The sequence below is a fragment of the Pseudonaja textilis genome, chromosome 3, assembly GCF_049901715.1.
Source record: "Pseudonaja textilis isolate UNSWEBS1 chromosome 3, rPseTex1.2, whole genome shotgun sequence".
NCBI lineage: Eukaryota > Metazoa > Chordata > Lepidosauria > Squamata > Elapidae > Pseudonaja > Pseudonaja textilis.
The window spans coordinates 38277206-38294333 of record NC_141992.1 but is presented as its reverse complement, the minus strand read 5'-3'; the positions used below and the strand labels follow the sequence as shown (position 1 = coordinate 38294333).

At 37.0% G+C, this 17128-nt stretch overlaps 1 protein-coding gene across 2 annotated transcripts in view; it reads right to left on the bottom strand.

Moving 5' to 3' along the window:
• SLC16A1 (solute carrier family 16 member 1) overlaps positions 1-10960 on the bottom strand; it is a 30387-nt gene extending 19427 nt beyond the window's left edge. The window contains exon 1 of one of the 2 annotated variants that reach the window (XM_026713004.2): positions 10723-10960. The gene's annotated coding sequence lies outside the window, so the exon portion shown is untranslated. Of the gene's footprint in view, positions 1-1914; positions 2035-10722 lie in introns of those variants that run through there. The other variant, XM_087929319.1, reaches the window with a different exon arrangement.
• Positions 10961-17128: the final 6168 nt, after the last annotated feature.

The following is a 17128-nucleotide window of genomic DNA, read 5'->3' as shown; positions in this document are numbered from 1 at the left end:
AGCAAGGGTTAAGTGGTGTGTTGGTGCCCAGGCTGTGAGGCAAGGCAGGTGTCGAGGTGTGGATGGCCTGGGTGCAGGGTCCCTGAGGTGAGTTGGTGCAGGGCACGTGGGGCAAGTCTACTCCACTCGCCACTGCATCACCAGCATATTGCTTGGCTCCTGCTTCGTTGCAGCCATGGGCAAGCAGAATTTGGTCTCCCATACATGGGGAAAAAATAAGACACCCCATGAAAATAAACCCTAGTACTGGGCCCAAAAGAAAATAAGACACTTTTTTAGAGAAAATACAGGTGATAACTGATAAGATGGATAAAAATGCCAAATCCAGTCTAAAACTTTGGCTGACAGAGTAACAAACCATAAGAAAAATACTTGAGGTCTGACTCTCACTGACTAGGGACAGTTACTCCTAGAGTGTCACCTAAACAATTTTCGGTAGTGTTTCTTTAAGTGTTTTAAATGGCAGATTCAAACAAAAATAATTGTGCAGCAAATTTACATTGTGTAATTGTTAACTTTTTGTTGCTATCTGTTTATAACACTTAGGCATAAAACAGAATCAGAGAAAAGTTCACTCCCTGGCACTTCTTTCCTGGCAGTGGATTATCCTAAGGTGCATAATTCCACAAAATCTTATCTATTCATTCCATGACTCTTCACAAGTAATGCCAAGAATTGACTTGAATCCCAGCTCTGTTCTTCTCTCAGCTTTTCTCAAAAGGCTGAACAAAACCCTGGAATGCTACACTTGAAGGTTTAACCATACCTCCCTCACCCTTTAGAGTTTGAAAGTGTGATTCCATATGTGCCAATTAACTAAAGCCAAGTGTTTGATAAGATTATGATAAAAGGTAGCATTATGATAAGAGGTAGCAATAGGAAATGCAAAGTTAATGCTTCACTTAAATTTAAGAGAAGCACAATCAAGTGAACTTTTTTTCCAGAATATAAGTGTAAATCAAAGGACGGTATAATAAATATTTATCATCAGTAAATTCTTTAATTTCCTTTTGAAGTCTTTTACTACAGGCAATCCTCAACAATACAGCTTGTTATTTAATGACCATCTGAAGTTATGGCGGACTGTGAATCACTGCCAATGAGTGTGATGCAAACAAATCAGTACTCCTGCAGAAGGCCTGAATTGTTTCTAATTTCCCCCAAAGCAACTGCCTGTCTAATGCAGCCTCAATAATACAGTTCGTACAATTGAGGCTGCACTAGATCAGTCGTTCAATAACCATATAATGTTGAACAAGTGGGACTTACAATTGGTTTGAGAAACTGCAGCTACCACAGCATCTCCGATGTCATATGATTGCAATTCAGGGGCTTGGAAATCAGTTTATAATTACAATGGTTGCAGCATCCCACAGTTATGGGATTGTTATTTCTGACCTTCTCTGCTGACTTTCCACAGGCAAAGCCAATGGGAATCCAGCAGGAGTTGCAAGTTACTCCCACTGCTTTTCTGCCTTCTTGCCCAAAACCTATCCATACTAGCCATCTCTCACCTACAGCCATTTGCTTGGGACTCCCATCTCTTCCCACATAGCAATCACATGGGATGCTTAGGACTACTGAGATTTTTATTGCGAAGTAATGCAGTCATGTGACGTGCTTCATAAATGCACTGCTTGGTGATGGAAATTCTGGTCCCAATTCACATCATAACCAGAGGATTATCTGCCTATGGTAGATTACTTGCTGTCGGTGTCATATTTATGCTTTTATACCAAAGACATGTCAAGTTACGCCAGAGGTTGGTTAAATAGTCTCTGATATTGAATCTACAAAATCCATTGAACCTCGAAAATCCATGCACTGAAATTACTCTACAGTACTCCTCAACTTACAACAGTTCATTTGGTGACTGTTTATTAAGTTACAATGGCAGTGAAAAAAGTGACTTACGACTGTTTTTCACACTTATGACCACTGCAGAATCCCCATGGTCACGTGATCAAAATTCAGATGCTCGGCAACTGATTCATGTTTATGCAGTGTACAAGGGTAATGTGATCATCTTTTGCAACCCTGTAACAAGCAATATCAATGGATAATGCAGATTCACTTAACAACTGTTAATAACCAGTGATTCACTGCACAACTGTGCCAAAGTTATAAAATGGGGCAAAACTCATTTAACTGTCTTACTTAGCAACAGATTTTTTGAGCTCAAATGGGATCATTTGTATTAGGTTGCCAATATAGCTATAAATAACTAAGAAAATAGCATGATATTCTGACATAGGATGTCATGGAAAATGCCACGAGTGTCACCTTCACAGAATGCACAATTTGAATTATCTCTGTGTTGAAAAGCTTGTCTTGGTCATCACCTTGGATAGTGTTGAAAAACGTGACCGCACAAAAGAGCAATTCTTTCAACCAGTGTCAGAAAGAATTGTTCCTCATTGCTATAGCTGTCGGAAATTAGAAAAAGGACTTCACCTGCCTGTTTAACTGAGAAAATCACTGAATGTATGAAGCACTCTAACTGGAGCAGATACTGGTGACTTAAGCAGTTTGCTGTTGTGGTCGAGAACTACAATGTATGCATTTTACCAATATGGATAGCTGTTTTCCCTTCTGTGTCTGTCTCCCTCTGAAGGTTCTTTGAACTGCTGTGATGATTTATATTTGTTACAACACAGTCTGTCCTGCAAGTCTACACTCTGACAGTGTTTTCCAGGCTGGTCACTGTCATAATTTCCAGATGACTGACAGGCAGAATTGACTTGGAACAGGACCACGTTCCTGGCCCAAACCTGATTTGGAAATAAGCTGCCTATCCCATTAGACTAGGTTCTGTGTTCATATGATCTCTGAGTGGCACTGTGACCTAACTGTCTATGCAGGCCTTTGATAACTTAGCTTAGAATTGCCTATTATTGGAGGGACCACTATAGCATTCTGTGGTGGAAGTGATACTAAATGCATGAATTCAGTGGTATGATCTTCATATCCTATAAGAATTTCTAGATTTTTTATGTAAATTTACCTTGATGTTTCAGTGAAGACTGAAAGAAGAGATAAATCTTAATCCTCATTTTTCTATTGGTCTATCTCTAGTGATCAGGAAAAATCCCAGTATGTTACAAATTGATATGTGCAATTTCTCATTTCTGGGTAAAATGATGAAACATTTTGTAGCTGGAATATCTATAGCTAGGTTACAACTGAACTAAATAAAAGGGGGAAGGGGGAATCTAGTTTATTGTCCTAAGTCCTTCCTCATGTTTTACTGCAAAGTTAAGGCCCATTGACATCTCATATTTATTATCAAGAAGTGACAAATATTAATCAATTTATTCTAGTTTATTATACATTGTCATGCTATAAAGGGCAAAAGGTTATGTTTTATGATAAGTGTATTCTTTTTAATTAAGTGATTGGTATTACTAATATATTTTGATTGTGTCAGGCATTGTTACTAGATCCTCTGAGAAGGGGCATTGGTCTTACCTGATACATTCTTCTCGGTGTGCTGAGAGAGAATCCAAAGAATGGGTTAATTCCACCTTTCTGCCCAGAGCCTGAGTCCTTTTAAACTTTGTAACCACATCTCTCTTGGCTGTGTCCCAATTTTGATGAAGGTGTAGCAGTTGACTGGATTACTGATCTTGTTGTCCACTCCTGGGCTCTGGACCAGACAGTCACTAGGATGGAGTTGGATTCTCTCTCAACATACCGAGAATGAGCATCTCAGGTAAGACCAATGCCCCTTTTCCAGTGTGCTGACGAGAGAATCCAAAGAATGGGACGTACCAAAGCTGGCTTGTCCTAAGGGTGGGCCACAGTGTGGTCCCAAGTCTCCAGGTCTGTGTGCACTTTCTGGAGAAGGGGCACTGGTCTTACCTGAGATGCTTCTTCTGAGAGTGGACATAGGATCAAGACAGCATGGGATGACTCTGGTCTACTTGCTCTATAGACGAGTTATTTAAACTGAGGACACACCTCTTCCTTCTTAATGGTCTGAAGTTTTCGATAAGGTCAAAGCAATGCACATGGTTGATGTTGGCAAATTTCCACACGCACACCCACACCCCGGACCAGTCTTCAGGGTGGGGATGGATCCCATCTCCACCCTCTGAGAAGGAGCATCTCAGGTAAGACCAACATTCCTTCTCCAGAGTGGTATTGATAAGATCCAAAGCATGGGACATACTAAAGCTGATATCCTATGGGCAAGTCACCGGCTGGTCCTGAGTCTAGGTTGTCAATACTTGTTGCAAGACCCGTCTGCTGAAAGCTGCATCCACGGAGGTAAATGTATCAACTCTGTAATGTCGAATAAAAGGTGAAGGAGAAGACCAGGTTGCTGTTCTACAAACTTCCTCCACCAAAGCCTGAGTGTCCCACAAAGCTATCATCGCCGTGCTTCGTGTGGAGTAGACTGTAACTTGTCTCAATCTGGCGAGCCCTTGCACATCATAAACCATAGCGATGCAGCCCCTGATCCACCTGCCTATGGCCGATGGTGTAATCTTTTGTCCTATTGTAGTTGGTTGAAAAAGACACAAATATAGCCTCCGTTCTTCTAAAGGCTGTGGTATGCTTAATATATATATGGAGGGCCAGTCTAACATCTAATGTGTGCCAGATCCATTTCCAGGCATGCGATGGCGCTGGGCAAAAGTCCAGCAAGATGAGTCCCTGTGCTTGGTGGAAGTCTTGCATTTTCTGAAAATTCCAAATCCAAGTCCATTCATCCGAAGAACATCTAGTTTGGGGAAAGCTGCTTTAACAGTAATGGTAGGATCTAAATGTATCTTATAAATCAAATAAAAAGTGTAAACATGCAGCATGTTTGGAGCAGCAAACGAACCGATTTGGGCCACATTATAAAGACTGCTGAAGTCACATGAATTAATTCTCTCACACTACCAAAATTACTGTAACATCCGAAGTTATATCAATAATTAATTAAAATAGGATAAAGAGAGTCAGTCTGGTCTGGTGGCTGAGGAACCCAGCTAGAAGCCACAGTAGCCATGAAAGCCAGCTGGGTGACCACGACCAATCACTCTCTCAGCCTACTCACCTCAGAGGGAGGTTGTTGTAGGAAAAACAGGAGAAGGAAGTTGTTTGTTGCCTTGACTTATTGTAAAAAATAGTAAAGGTGAGATACATATTAAATAAATCAATGCAGCAACTAGTATTGTGCATTTGGAATTTATCCTAATCAAATACTGGTTTAAACTATTTAAATTTAATAGCATGGGATGTAATAGAGAATATGTATCTCAAAAAATACATTTAAGGTATTGTAACAGAATTTCCAGTAAAAAGGTTAAAATAGAACATGAATAAAAGCACTAATCATAGTGTAAGGTTGTTTTGACCTTATAAAATTCCAGGCGGGTTGGAGCTGCACATACTTCCATCGGGAGACAATTCTGTGTGAATTTTGTTTTATTTTTAAAACAAAATTATTTTAAAGTTTGTCTACCTAAAGCTTGTATATTTGTATGAAAAATACATGTTAGTATGTTTCAAAAGCCATTATTTTGCTGTGTAATGGTAAAAATAATGTAGAATCATCCAGTGCTATCTCTTAAACTGTTTCTACTTATCTGCTATAATGATTGCATAGCTTGTTTTTAATTAGAACTGACAAGAGTTTATCTCTCAAGTAGTGGAATCAGCATATGGCTTTCACATACTATTGTCTCAGACAAATGTCCTGTAGTTTACAAATGATAAAATAGTAGAATATCAACATATATTTAATCAACAAGCTATTTTTCTATCCAATAAGATCTAAATTCTAATAGTTCAAACTGAACACTAGTTCAGTTCATTATTTGACATAGGTTGCCAGTTCCAGGATTATCTATTCTTGGACATGATAGAACTTATCAAGTAACTCATTTAATTGGTCATTCAATCATTTGAAATTAGGCTTTCCAATCAGCAAATTTTTTATGGAAATAGAATGCATAAAATGACATTTTGTCTCAAATTCAGAACATTAGCAAATTAGTAGACCATCATCTAAATATAGTAGTTACTACATTGTAGGATATAGCCTAAATATTGTCAGCAGTATACAATATGAGTATACTTAAATAATATGGATAGAAATGGATTTTAATAGCAGGCTTCAATATTGAATACAGAGATAATATGTCAAGCCTACACTGCAAAATAACTTACAAAACAAGGAACCTTGCTCACTTAATATGATTCTGTGATCTGGTCTTGTGCTATTACTTATTCACAAACATTCTTTACAACCCTCAAATAAATTAGCTTAGACACATGACATTGAGGAACAGGAAGCAAGCAGAACAGAAGCATACAACATGGAAATCTTGAGCAGAATTATGAAGAATTTTTAGAATACAGGTCCTGATTGTCAGAATGCAGATCCCCACCCTGACCACTGTGTAGATTTGAATTTATGAAGGAGACAAAATTCAACATATTTAAGTACTTAAGTTTAAGCATTCAGTGTATCTTTGCACAGTGGCTCAGAAGTGCACAACAGCAGTCCAAGTAGAACTGAAAATAACTTGTTGAGTTCTTTCTTCACTGTCCCAACATCTTTTCCAATGTACTGGCATTGCAAAGGAACTAATCAAAACATGCTCTTACATTTCCTGAACTGTCTTTCTAATCTAACTAATTTTATAGTATTCTTCTGCAATAGTGCTAATTATAAAAGACTCAAGTAGCTTTTTGAATTGATTCTCAAAATGTCAATTGCCAAAAGTATTTGCAATGTTTGGAAAAAAAAAATTGCCAGAAAAGCAGCATGAGAATTAATCTCTCATTCGCTCTTCACCCCTTGAACTCATAATAGCCAAGAAAATGATGAAATATTCATGTATCTCCGACATGTTACGTTATGTACACATTTTCTGTTTGGGAGTATACTTCCTGATTTTTTTCTTCCTTCAGAAAAGGAAGCATCTTAATATCAAGCAATGAACATTCCTTTATAAGCCTGATCCAAATTCTGACTTTCTAGTTAGTACTCTCTTATGCCTGATCACTATAGACATCTCATTAAAGTTTTCTGGCAATGTTCTGCATAGAGCAGGGGTCCCCAACTTCCTGTCCATGGACTAGCTTTGGGCCATGACATGCCAGCAACTGGGCCATGCAAACAAGCAAAGCCTATTTGCGGAATGCAAGCAGCAGGCAAAACCATGCCCCGTCTGGTCTGCGGAAAAACCCTTCTCCACAGAAAGGTCCCTGGTGCCCAAAAGATTGGGGGAGGGGGGGAAATGGCATAGAGTGAAACATTTGCTTCCACTAATGCACAGCTATCAGCTATCACAACTAAACTATTACAGGTAGTCCTTGCCTTCCAACAGTTTATTTAGTAAACATTTAAAATTACAACAGCACTAAAAAAAAAGTGACATGGCCATTTTTGACCATTGCACCATCCCCATGACCACATAACAAAAGCTGAGAAGTTATATGATAAAGAACATTGAAGTCAACATCCTTTTTAATAACAAACTTCAAATAATTTTGCCAAATATTGCAAAATTGCCAGGATATTAAATTTTTCATGGTATTACCAACAGTGATGCAAATAAATCAGAAATAGTTTTATTTGAATACCTGCTGATATTTTACATACAAAAGCAAGTATACATGCCCTTAAAGGATATGATTCAAAAATCCAAAGTAACATGCAATTCAGATTCACTCCTATATTGAGCTAGTTTGAATGAGCATGCTTCATTTCTAAAAGCTATACCTGATTTGCATATACTCTGTAATGTACATACATTAAATTTGTTGAAGCAAACTTGGTATCTGACGATTTCATAGATACACCATTTAGTTTTCTTGAGAATTTATAGTTTGTCCGTTCTTTTTCCATTTTTTCCCCGCAATTTTGACTACAGCCTTCAGATTTTCTGGTGGTTTCCAAGCCAAGAAGTAGCAGTGTGCTATTTCTAATATCAATCAAAACTGGCTACAAATAGCTACGTAACTGGGCCTTTACATGTAAACAAGTTCTGTTAAAATGTAGTTAAGTCTTCTAAGTAAACATGCAAAAAAAGGACTGGACTAGACTGGACTCAAGCTGAATTAAAAAATGAAACATTTTTTCGCAGAGGCACATTTGTAGCCACAAAATTATAAACAGTACTGGGAATGTAGATGAAAGCTTATAAAAGCTAAGTAAAGCTGCTTTTTTTTCTTTACCAGTTTCATCATTCCTTCCCAAAATATTGTCCATTTTAGATAAATGACACTAAATAGTGTAATCTAATGGTATAGATATCTGAAATTTGTAAAAATTGCCAGATGCAAGCATTATGCAATTTTAATACTTCAAGTGCTTTCATATTTGAAAACTTTATTTCCTTTCTGTTCAACTAGAAATGGCATTGCTACTCCTCATATCTTCCAACATGTTCTTGATCATAGAAATTCATTAAAGCATATGGAGAAAGAAAAATACATGCCATTTCTTAAGTGGCTTAAAGTCAGTGACGATTTACAATATGCAGTAGTTATTTTGTTGAACCAGAAAATTTCCAAATATAAGCCTTCACATAAGGAAATTTTACAGTATTCAATTTTGTCAAACTATATAGTTTTCCTCCAATTAAATCCTCCACTCTTATAGAAAAAAAACCTAGTCAAGATTTTCTGAAAGAAAAAAACTTAAGTAAACATATTACTTGAATACAAAATACACGATCACATTTGTATATTTTTTAAAATAAGTACTTAAGATCTAAATATAGTCTATAATGACTATTATTCTAAAGAGTATCAAAATTTAACAGACAAAAAGCAATTTTATTCACTACAATCCCAGCAACTTTTTTGCAGTGATACTTTACTTGCAACTGATATCATTTTTATAGAAGAGCCTCAACTCAACTGTAGCCTCAACTAAGTCACACATGATAAGTGTTGGTTCTAAAAATAAACAAAGTCGTTAGATAATCATTATACCACAAAAGGGCACACCTGCATTAACAATAGACATGAAATACAATTCACAAAAACTTCTTTTCTTTTCTGAGTAAGACAAGGAAGAATGATATAAGTGGAAACCCATTCTAATACTTAGAAGATTAACATTCCCATACTATTGCAAATTTATTATCTTTTGCTACCTTGCTAAAAACATTTCAGAAACTAGTAACATGGAAATCCTAGAAATACATAGTAGTTTCATTATACAGAACCAAGGCTTACATAGACTCTGGATTAGGCAAATTATCTACATATCTATTTTAGAAATCTATTTCAGTTCTTGCAATTCAAATATTAGTTTGTTGCAATGTACTCGGAAATGTAACTGAAAGTCTTAATTTGAAAAAAAATCAGGAAGCTCAGAATGAAACTGTTATGTATTCAGAGTTTTAACTAGAGAGCATATTTGGGATTAAAGAAAATAAAAGTGTAATTGATTCTATACTGGAGTTCATTTCAGCATCTTGTATATCAGCACCCTTTAAAGATCTTTGTTAAAAAAAAAGACACAGTAAACAATAAGAGTTCTTTTCACCCATCTCATTCGTAATACTTATGTCCTCCCCCAAGAAAAAGGCAGATATTTACTGCCATAAATTTTGTTCTTTTTCCAAAATTAACGACACAATGAATTCAAAAAGCAATGTTTGTTCCAAATTTTGTGAACTGTTCACGTACCTATTAAGACTTTCATTCACCCCTTATCGCAAGTACCATTATACTTCTACATTCCACACTATGTAAACACTGGCTAGACTTTAGTGCTGCTTCAAACACACTGCTCATCAGCCGGATGGATACATTACTTCCATTTATTGTCTCCTATTACCTTAATGTTAATAAGATCACAGCAGCTCATTTAGCAAATTTCTGCAAGCACTTTAAATATGGATGTCTGCATTATCCATAAAATCTTGGGAGAACGGGATCCTAAAATACTTCAGAACAACATACTAACACAAAACAATTCCAGTATAAAGAAAAACTGACAAATCATCCGGCATTTCCCTTTATATGGGAAATGAATTATTTAAATATTAAGAGGCACACGTGCAAGCAAGGAAATCGCGGAGCCTGTAACTTAAGCGGCTTGCAAACCCACAAGATTCGTCGCACAGACGAACCCCACACAACCGAAGCTTTTTGAAATGAGCATCCGTTCACCTCATAAATCCAAAGCCTACTTTACATCCCCCCCCTCACCTCCCTCTAACATGTACTGGATTTAAAAGCAGAAGACGGATCCGATCTTCCCCAGGCCCCCACAATTAGAATCGTTATTAGTTACAGAAAAAAGCAATCTAGGATGAAGTGGCCCAAACCCAAATACCCAGCCATTAAAAAGCATCATTAAAGGAGTGAGTCCTCGTGGCACGATGGCCGACCACCCCAGGCCTCCGCGTTGGCTGACCTTATTAGTAAGGAAAAAGACAATTCGTTTATTATTTATTTAAACGGCGGCGAAGGAGGTGAAACGCGCCTCCCACGGCCCTTGCCTGCATCCCCTCCCTTCCGGCCCTTTCCCCTTATTTCTCCATCTTCCTCCATCTCCCTTCATTGTTCTATTGAAGGGGAAAGCCAAAAAGTCCCAAGTCTCTCATGGGAGAAATTCCCCACCGCCTTTGGGGATTTCTTCTGGTCCTCTGTCGCCACGTGGAGCTGAGCAGGCTCCTCCGGGCAATCTACTAGGAGAATCTGGGACTCTCCACGAAGCCGCCCGCTTGGCCGGCTAAACCGGTCAGCCAAACCAAGCCATACCTGTTGCAAGCAGCGACCCAGACACGCGGCGCTTCTTTCTACCCCCTAGGCGCTCAACAGCCCGCGACTCTCAGGCGCTCCCGCCCCCTCACGCACTATAACGGGCCAAAGAGGGCGGAGCTCAACCCTGAAAGGGCGGGCTTCGTTGGTCCCGGAGACTGAGGGAGGGTGACTGGAGCAGCCGCTTCTCCTTGCTTTCCCCCCCTCCCCTTTCTGCCCTAGGGTTTGGGCTCCCATTGAAGAGAGGCGCCTCGGAGGAGACGCGGGAAACGAGCTTTTCAAGAGGCCAAGGAGGACGGCGCTTTCCGCACGTAGCTCTGGGGGGGCGAGAGGATTTGGAGATCCTTCGGTCAGAAGCAGAGAGACAGGCTGTCTAAGATGAGGAGGGGTGGGGACTCCCTACTTTTTTTCCCCGTGTCACTCTTGGCAACACCCAAGGACAAATATACTTCCAAATTACTTTGCACAGAACCCGTGTTTCGTTAAGTGCTGACCTCCGCCTCAACGCTTACACAGCGTTTTATGGTTTCCTCAGAATCACCTTTAGCACTCAAAAAACAGGTCCCGAGTAATATCCTGACTCAGAATAAACTGCCACTCCTTGACCTTTACAACTTGGCAAATAGTTTCTTTCAAATTAAGATGCATTACTTTTTCCTGCTGCAAAAAGTAAAGCATTAAGGAAAAAAAATTCTTGGCCTAATGTGCAGACATTATGGCCTCTCTGTATACAAAATCCACGTTTTTCTTAAGAACAGGAACAACAATGCCAAATTTTATTTCTGTGGAACAAAACTTAGCAACAGAGTGGTCTTTGCCTCTGTAGTAAGCATGTTTATGGCTGTTCTATTAGCGTAAGGTATGAGATTTGATTTTTTTTAATTATGCATTCTGTCTTTTTTTTTTAAGTCTATTCCTGCCTAAATACAACATTTACAAAGACAACTGTCTGAATATAGGAGATGTGTTTCATGCCTGGTGATTTCAGCAACAGTCCATGTAATTTTAGTAGCAGGAAGGGGTTGCACCTATGGTAGTTTCTTCAGTCTCAGAAAAACTGAAATCAAATGAACAACTTACTCTGTCTTTTTTCAACTATGTGGTTTGTGGTCGTCTTATCTTATAGAAGTAGAAGTAATACCGTATGTTTGTATTATTCTGATACAACTACCTTGTTTACAGTTTTACTGACAGCAACAACTCTTATGAAAAAGAAAAGATCCCAATAACATCTGTTATCTATCTATCCATCCATCCACCCATCTATCTATCTATCTTGTTCTGAGCCCTGAGCTTGGCAATTTGTAAACATTACATCACCATTCCGAGAGACATCTTCAGTGCACTTTGAATTGTGTTCGTCTCTGTCTGTCTTGTCTGTCTCTAAACAGTAACATTTATTTATATTTCATATTTCTTAACCACCAATCTGAGAGAGGAGCTCTGGGCAGTGTACAATATAATCAGTAAAATTAATATTAAAATCAGAATTTAAGATTAAAAAGTTTTAAAGTTATAAAAATTACATAAAATTTCAAGGGGTGAAAGATTCCATGATTTGGGCGGGGGGAGGTTTAGCAGTTAATATAGGTAGAGGGAGTCCCTTTGGGCCAGCCAACCCCACAGTTGTTAGCCTTAGTAGGCACATACAAGGCACATAGGCAAGTTTTGATGCTTTGTGAAGTGCTTTCCTCACATCTGGGGCTAGGATATTCCATAATGTGCAGGCAGTGGTAGAGAAGGCTCTCTTCCTAGACCCCCACCAGACAGGGTCTGCAGAATATCTTCCCTGCCAGAACAAGTAGGATAGGCTGCTGTGATAGGGCAAAGTCAGTTCTATAGCTGGCCTGGTGCTATGCCATGTAGGACTTTATGGGTGGTGACTAACACCTATAAATTGTGCCTGGAAGCAAACTAGAACCCTCCACGGTTAGCAGAGCAAAGATGTTTATATGTACCGTTCTTTAGGTAGCCAATATGGCTTGAGCAGCTGCTTCTGCATACTTTTCAACAGCCTCATGTAAGGTGCGTTGCAATAGTCCAATCAGGAGATGTTTTTACACATCTTCACATTTCGTACATTTAACAATATACCGTATTGATTTAAAACAAAACCAAAAATGTTTCAATTTTCATTTATTTGCTATATTTGATTCAACCTTTTCTCTAGGAACTCAAGGTAGCAGGCATAGTATTATCACCTTCATTTTTTATCATGAACCACTTACGGAGATATATTAGACTAATTCTGACAGCGAACATTTATCTGAAAAGATGCAGACAATATATACACTGCCTAGAGTCGCTTGTTGTGAGATGGGTGGCCATATAAATAAGGCAGACATACAGATATGAGAAAATATTAAGATTAAAGAAAAAGGAAATTCTCTTAATATTGCATGGCTGTTAGTACCACAATTGCATCATTTCTCTAGAGTCTATGGAATATGATTGCCATCTGCAAGTTCTAGCATCTCTATTAGGGAAGCTTACATCAGAATCAAGTCTTAAAACTCTTCCAAAAAGCCATGAGAGTGGGCCACCAATATTGTGTTCAATGGACCTTACTAATAGATAAAAATGCCTGTAATAGACTCCAGAATGCCAGATTCATAAGTTGAGATGAAATAGCTGATGTTTGTATGATTTTGTTGTAGAACAGTATTCAGGATTTCATTATCAAAAATATTGTCAAAAAAGTTAATATGTTAAAAAAGTTAAGCTGAAATGTATGGAACTATTCCTGGATTTTAAAAATAGACGGTGTCTATACTGTATATAAGTCAATCAATTTTACTAGCAGTGCATATTAATGGAAAATACATTTATAAATCTGCATGTGAAGTAGACATTATGTATGTTACATTAAATCACTCCTAAAGTATAAATTGATTTGTAAATGCTTCCCTCATTGCTTTATCATTCTCATTTTATCAGATCTTTTAACCTGCTAATTATATATAATGTGTATATTCTCTATATCTATATTTAGATAGATTGACAGACAGAAACAACTTGATAAAGGGTTCCCATGAACTGATAGGCTGCTACTGATAATTCAGTTTACGATATTCATATCATATGCATAATTGTACTACTGGATATCTTCCAGCTACTTTTGACACTTCAGATATTGCAAACTTGGATGGAAGTCTCACTGAACTCTCATAGTCATTCATAAAGTTACTATACAGTGAACATTTGTTTACATCCTTGAAAAGCTAAGCATTTACGTTCAAATAATCTATTTTCAAGCTCAGGAACGGTACAACGTGGCCATATGCTTTCCTCTAAATTAATGATTAAAAGAATATTTTTCTTAGTTCACTTGTCATTGTAACCTGAAATTAGTTAAGACAGATTCACTTTTCCTTTTCCAAGAACAAATGTTTAATATCTAGAGTTTTGCTCTAGGTAGAAAGAAAGATGAAACAAAGCTGTTAAGTTGTGGCAGTAAACAGATTTCCTGTCAGATCAAAGGGAAAAATAATTTTCCGCAGTAGGACTGAGCACTCCAAGTACGCTTGATAAATGTTAAGGCACTTAACGATGCTGAGAACAAACCCAAAACCTTATGCATTGGACAATATCATAATTCTGATCTATGGGTTTATTCAGCTAATATTGACTTTTGGTGACAGCTTGGGCATCTTTTTTGGCAAGATTTTTGGAAGTGGTTTGTCACTGCCTCCTTCCCAGGGCTGAAAGAGAATAACTGGCCCAAAGTCAACCAGTTTGCTTCATGCCTAAAGCAAGATGAGGCTTCATGCTCTCCTGCTTTCTAGCCTTATGCCTTATTACTACTACTACACTAACTACTATATCAAACTAGTTCTCAATCTATTGATTGATTTTATTCTTAAAACAACAGTAAATGTACACTTGAAATGTGATAATGCTATGACCAGTAGATCTGAAATCACATCATTTTTGGGAGTTTTCTCACTTTACATGAGGTACTGCTGTCTATGCCTCAAGAAAAAGCAAATCTAAATAACAGAAATACAGATGGTCTCTGTTTGTTCAGTGATCATACACACTTACTACAGCACTGAACAAGTGATCTTTATAACCAGACCTCATACTTAGGATGTTGCAGCTTCCTGCAGTCATGTCGTCACACTGTTACTTCTGTGCCAAGTTCCCATAAGCAATGCCAATGGGGAAGCTGACAGGAAGTTGTGGTCAAATGAAGTCCTCGATTAATGACCCATGTGGTCTTTGTTTAATCATAGCAACTGAGACTGCTGGCTTGCTATTGCTAAGTGACATAGTCATATTGTTTGTCAACTTAACATTCTCTTCACTTAATGAAGCAGTTTTCGGTACCAATTAGATTCAACAAGCAAGGATCACTTGTATATTTAGAAAACAATGGAACATTCAAATATTTTACATAATTATTTAAGATTCCGATAAAATTTTCAGCAATAGTGCGTAGCTAACATCTGAGCGGAAAACTAAATAATTCATTCAGAATGTCCTTTCATAAATTGAAATTTAACTCTTTAAAAAGTGTTCTGCTTTTGGAAATGTGTTAATTTATCAGCTATAAATAGTCAGGAAGTTGGTCGTAAATTTAATGTCAATACTTTGGGGACTGTCTTTTTTTGACAATGTTTTAATTACTTCAATTAACAATCCCCTGTATTTGGTTTCCTTTTCTTTTTGCAAGTTCTAAATAATTCAAAAAGACATATTCCTCCAGTTCAGAATGAAAAAAAGAAAAGAAAAATAGATTCATTCATTAAAGATTAGTTCTACCCTACCAGTTAAGCTTCCAACAAGATAAATCTAGGTAATTGATAGTTTAAAAAAGAGTTTGCCTACTTCTGAGTTCAATGTTTGAAAATTCTGGATTTTAATGTTAATAAGAGTAGAGAAGTGGGCACTTATTTTTTTAAATGATCAGTTAAACACAGTAGTGTTTAAAAGTTTGTGAACTCTTGAGTTATCTATATGTCTGCATAAACATAACATATGTGATCTGTTCTCCATACAAGTTGTAAATTAAATAAAGAGAATCCAATTAAACAAATGAGTAAAAAGCATTGTACTTGTTAATTGGTTTATCAAGGAAAATTACTCAAAGCTACATATTCAAAGCACATTGTATTTCTGTAGGCACTCCAGCTGCTCTAAGTTCTTTCCCTATCATGTGCCTGTACTTTACCTAACACATATGCAGTTTGATTTGGATTTGAATTTAATATTTGTTTCTTCATTAGGCAGAATCCTTCAACATTCATGTTCTTGTTAGATAAGTAAATTCATTATCTCAGTGCAGTAGCCATTAAAGGTAAATCAAGATAAGAATTCCTTTTTCTGAACTTGTCATTAGAAAGAATGCAGTGAAGAAGAAAACCAGTGCACTTTTTTTGTACCTGTCATTTGTCAGCATTAACCCTTCCCCCAAAGTAATTGGGCAAGATGATTTTATTCAGTCAAAAAAGTAGAAACAAATCAATGTTCGTGCCAATCAAACTCTGGAACTGCTGTACAGGAAAAGCAGTTTTTTTTTAATGATTCCAAGTAATGCATTTGAGCATTGATTAAAAGCAGATGAAAATTGATCAAACTATTCCAAACATAAAAAAATAACAATCTTAAAATTAAATAAGCTAGTTTGGCTTCTAAACTAAGTGCTTCTAAACTCAATTGCACTTATTTAACTGAATATAATAGGGCTATTAAATGCATTCATTTTATGTTAATAAGACTTCTTCTTTGTTCAGAAATCCAAAATTAGAAAAAATATTTTTATTCCTTTAAATAAAGCACCAAGCTTTTATTTTTCTATTGTGTTTTCTTCATTCTATCAGTTTCACAGACATTTATTTGTTTAAGAGGAAGCCAGTCATTACAAAGATCTTATCACAAATGGCTCTTAACTGAAAGTATCAACATACTTCTGTCTCCAGGTTTGTTTTTTTCATCAGCTACCTTTATTGCTTGTTAGTTAGACCCAAAGACGGATTTTTACTGCCATCATGCTGATAAGGTTTAATACCCAAAGGACAATTAATTAATCATTGAAATATTTTTCATGCACTGTAATTTGACAGATAAAATACAGGTTGAAAAAAAAGTATGTCAGAAACAGCAAGTTCAAAGGAATTCTTTTGAAGTGCCCAGTTGAAGGAAGTATGCCTCATTTTAATTTTTTCCTTTCCTTTTTATTTTTGCATGCCCATTCAAGAGGAAACCAGAGGACTGAGATAGTATGAATGTATAAAATGCACGTTTACCCTCATGCATACTTATTAATAAAGAAAATTAATTCTAAGGAGTTTATTTTAAATTATTCCATCTATGGCTTTGCTGTATATGCATTTTCTTTGTAATTTATTGTATTGTGGCTTGGGATACTTCAAAGTTTGACACACACACACACACACACACACAC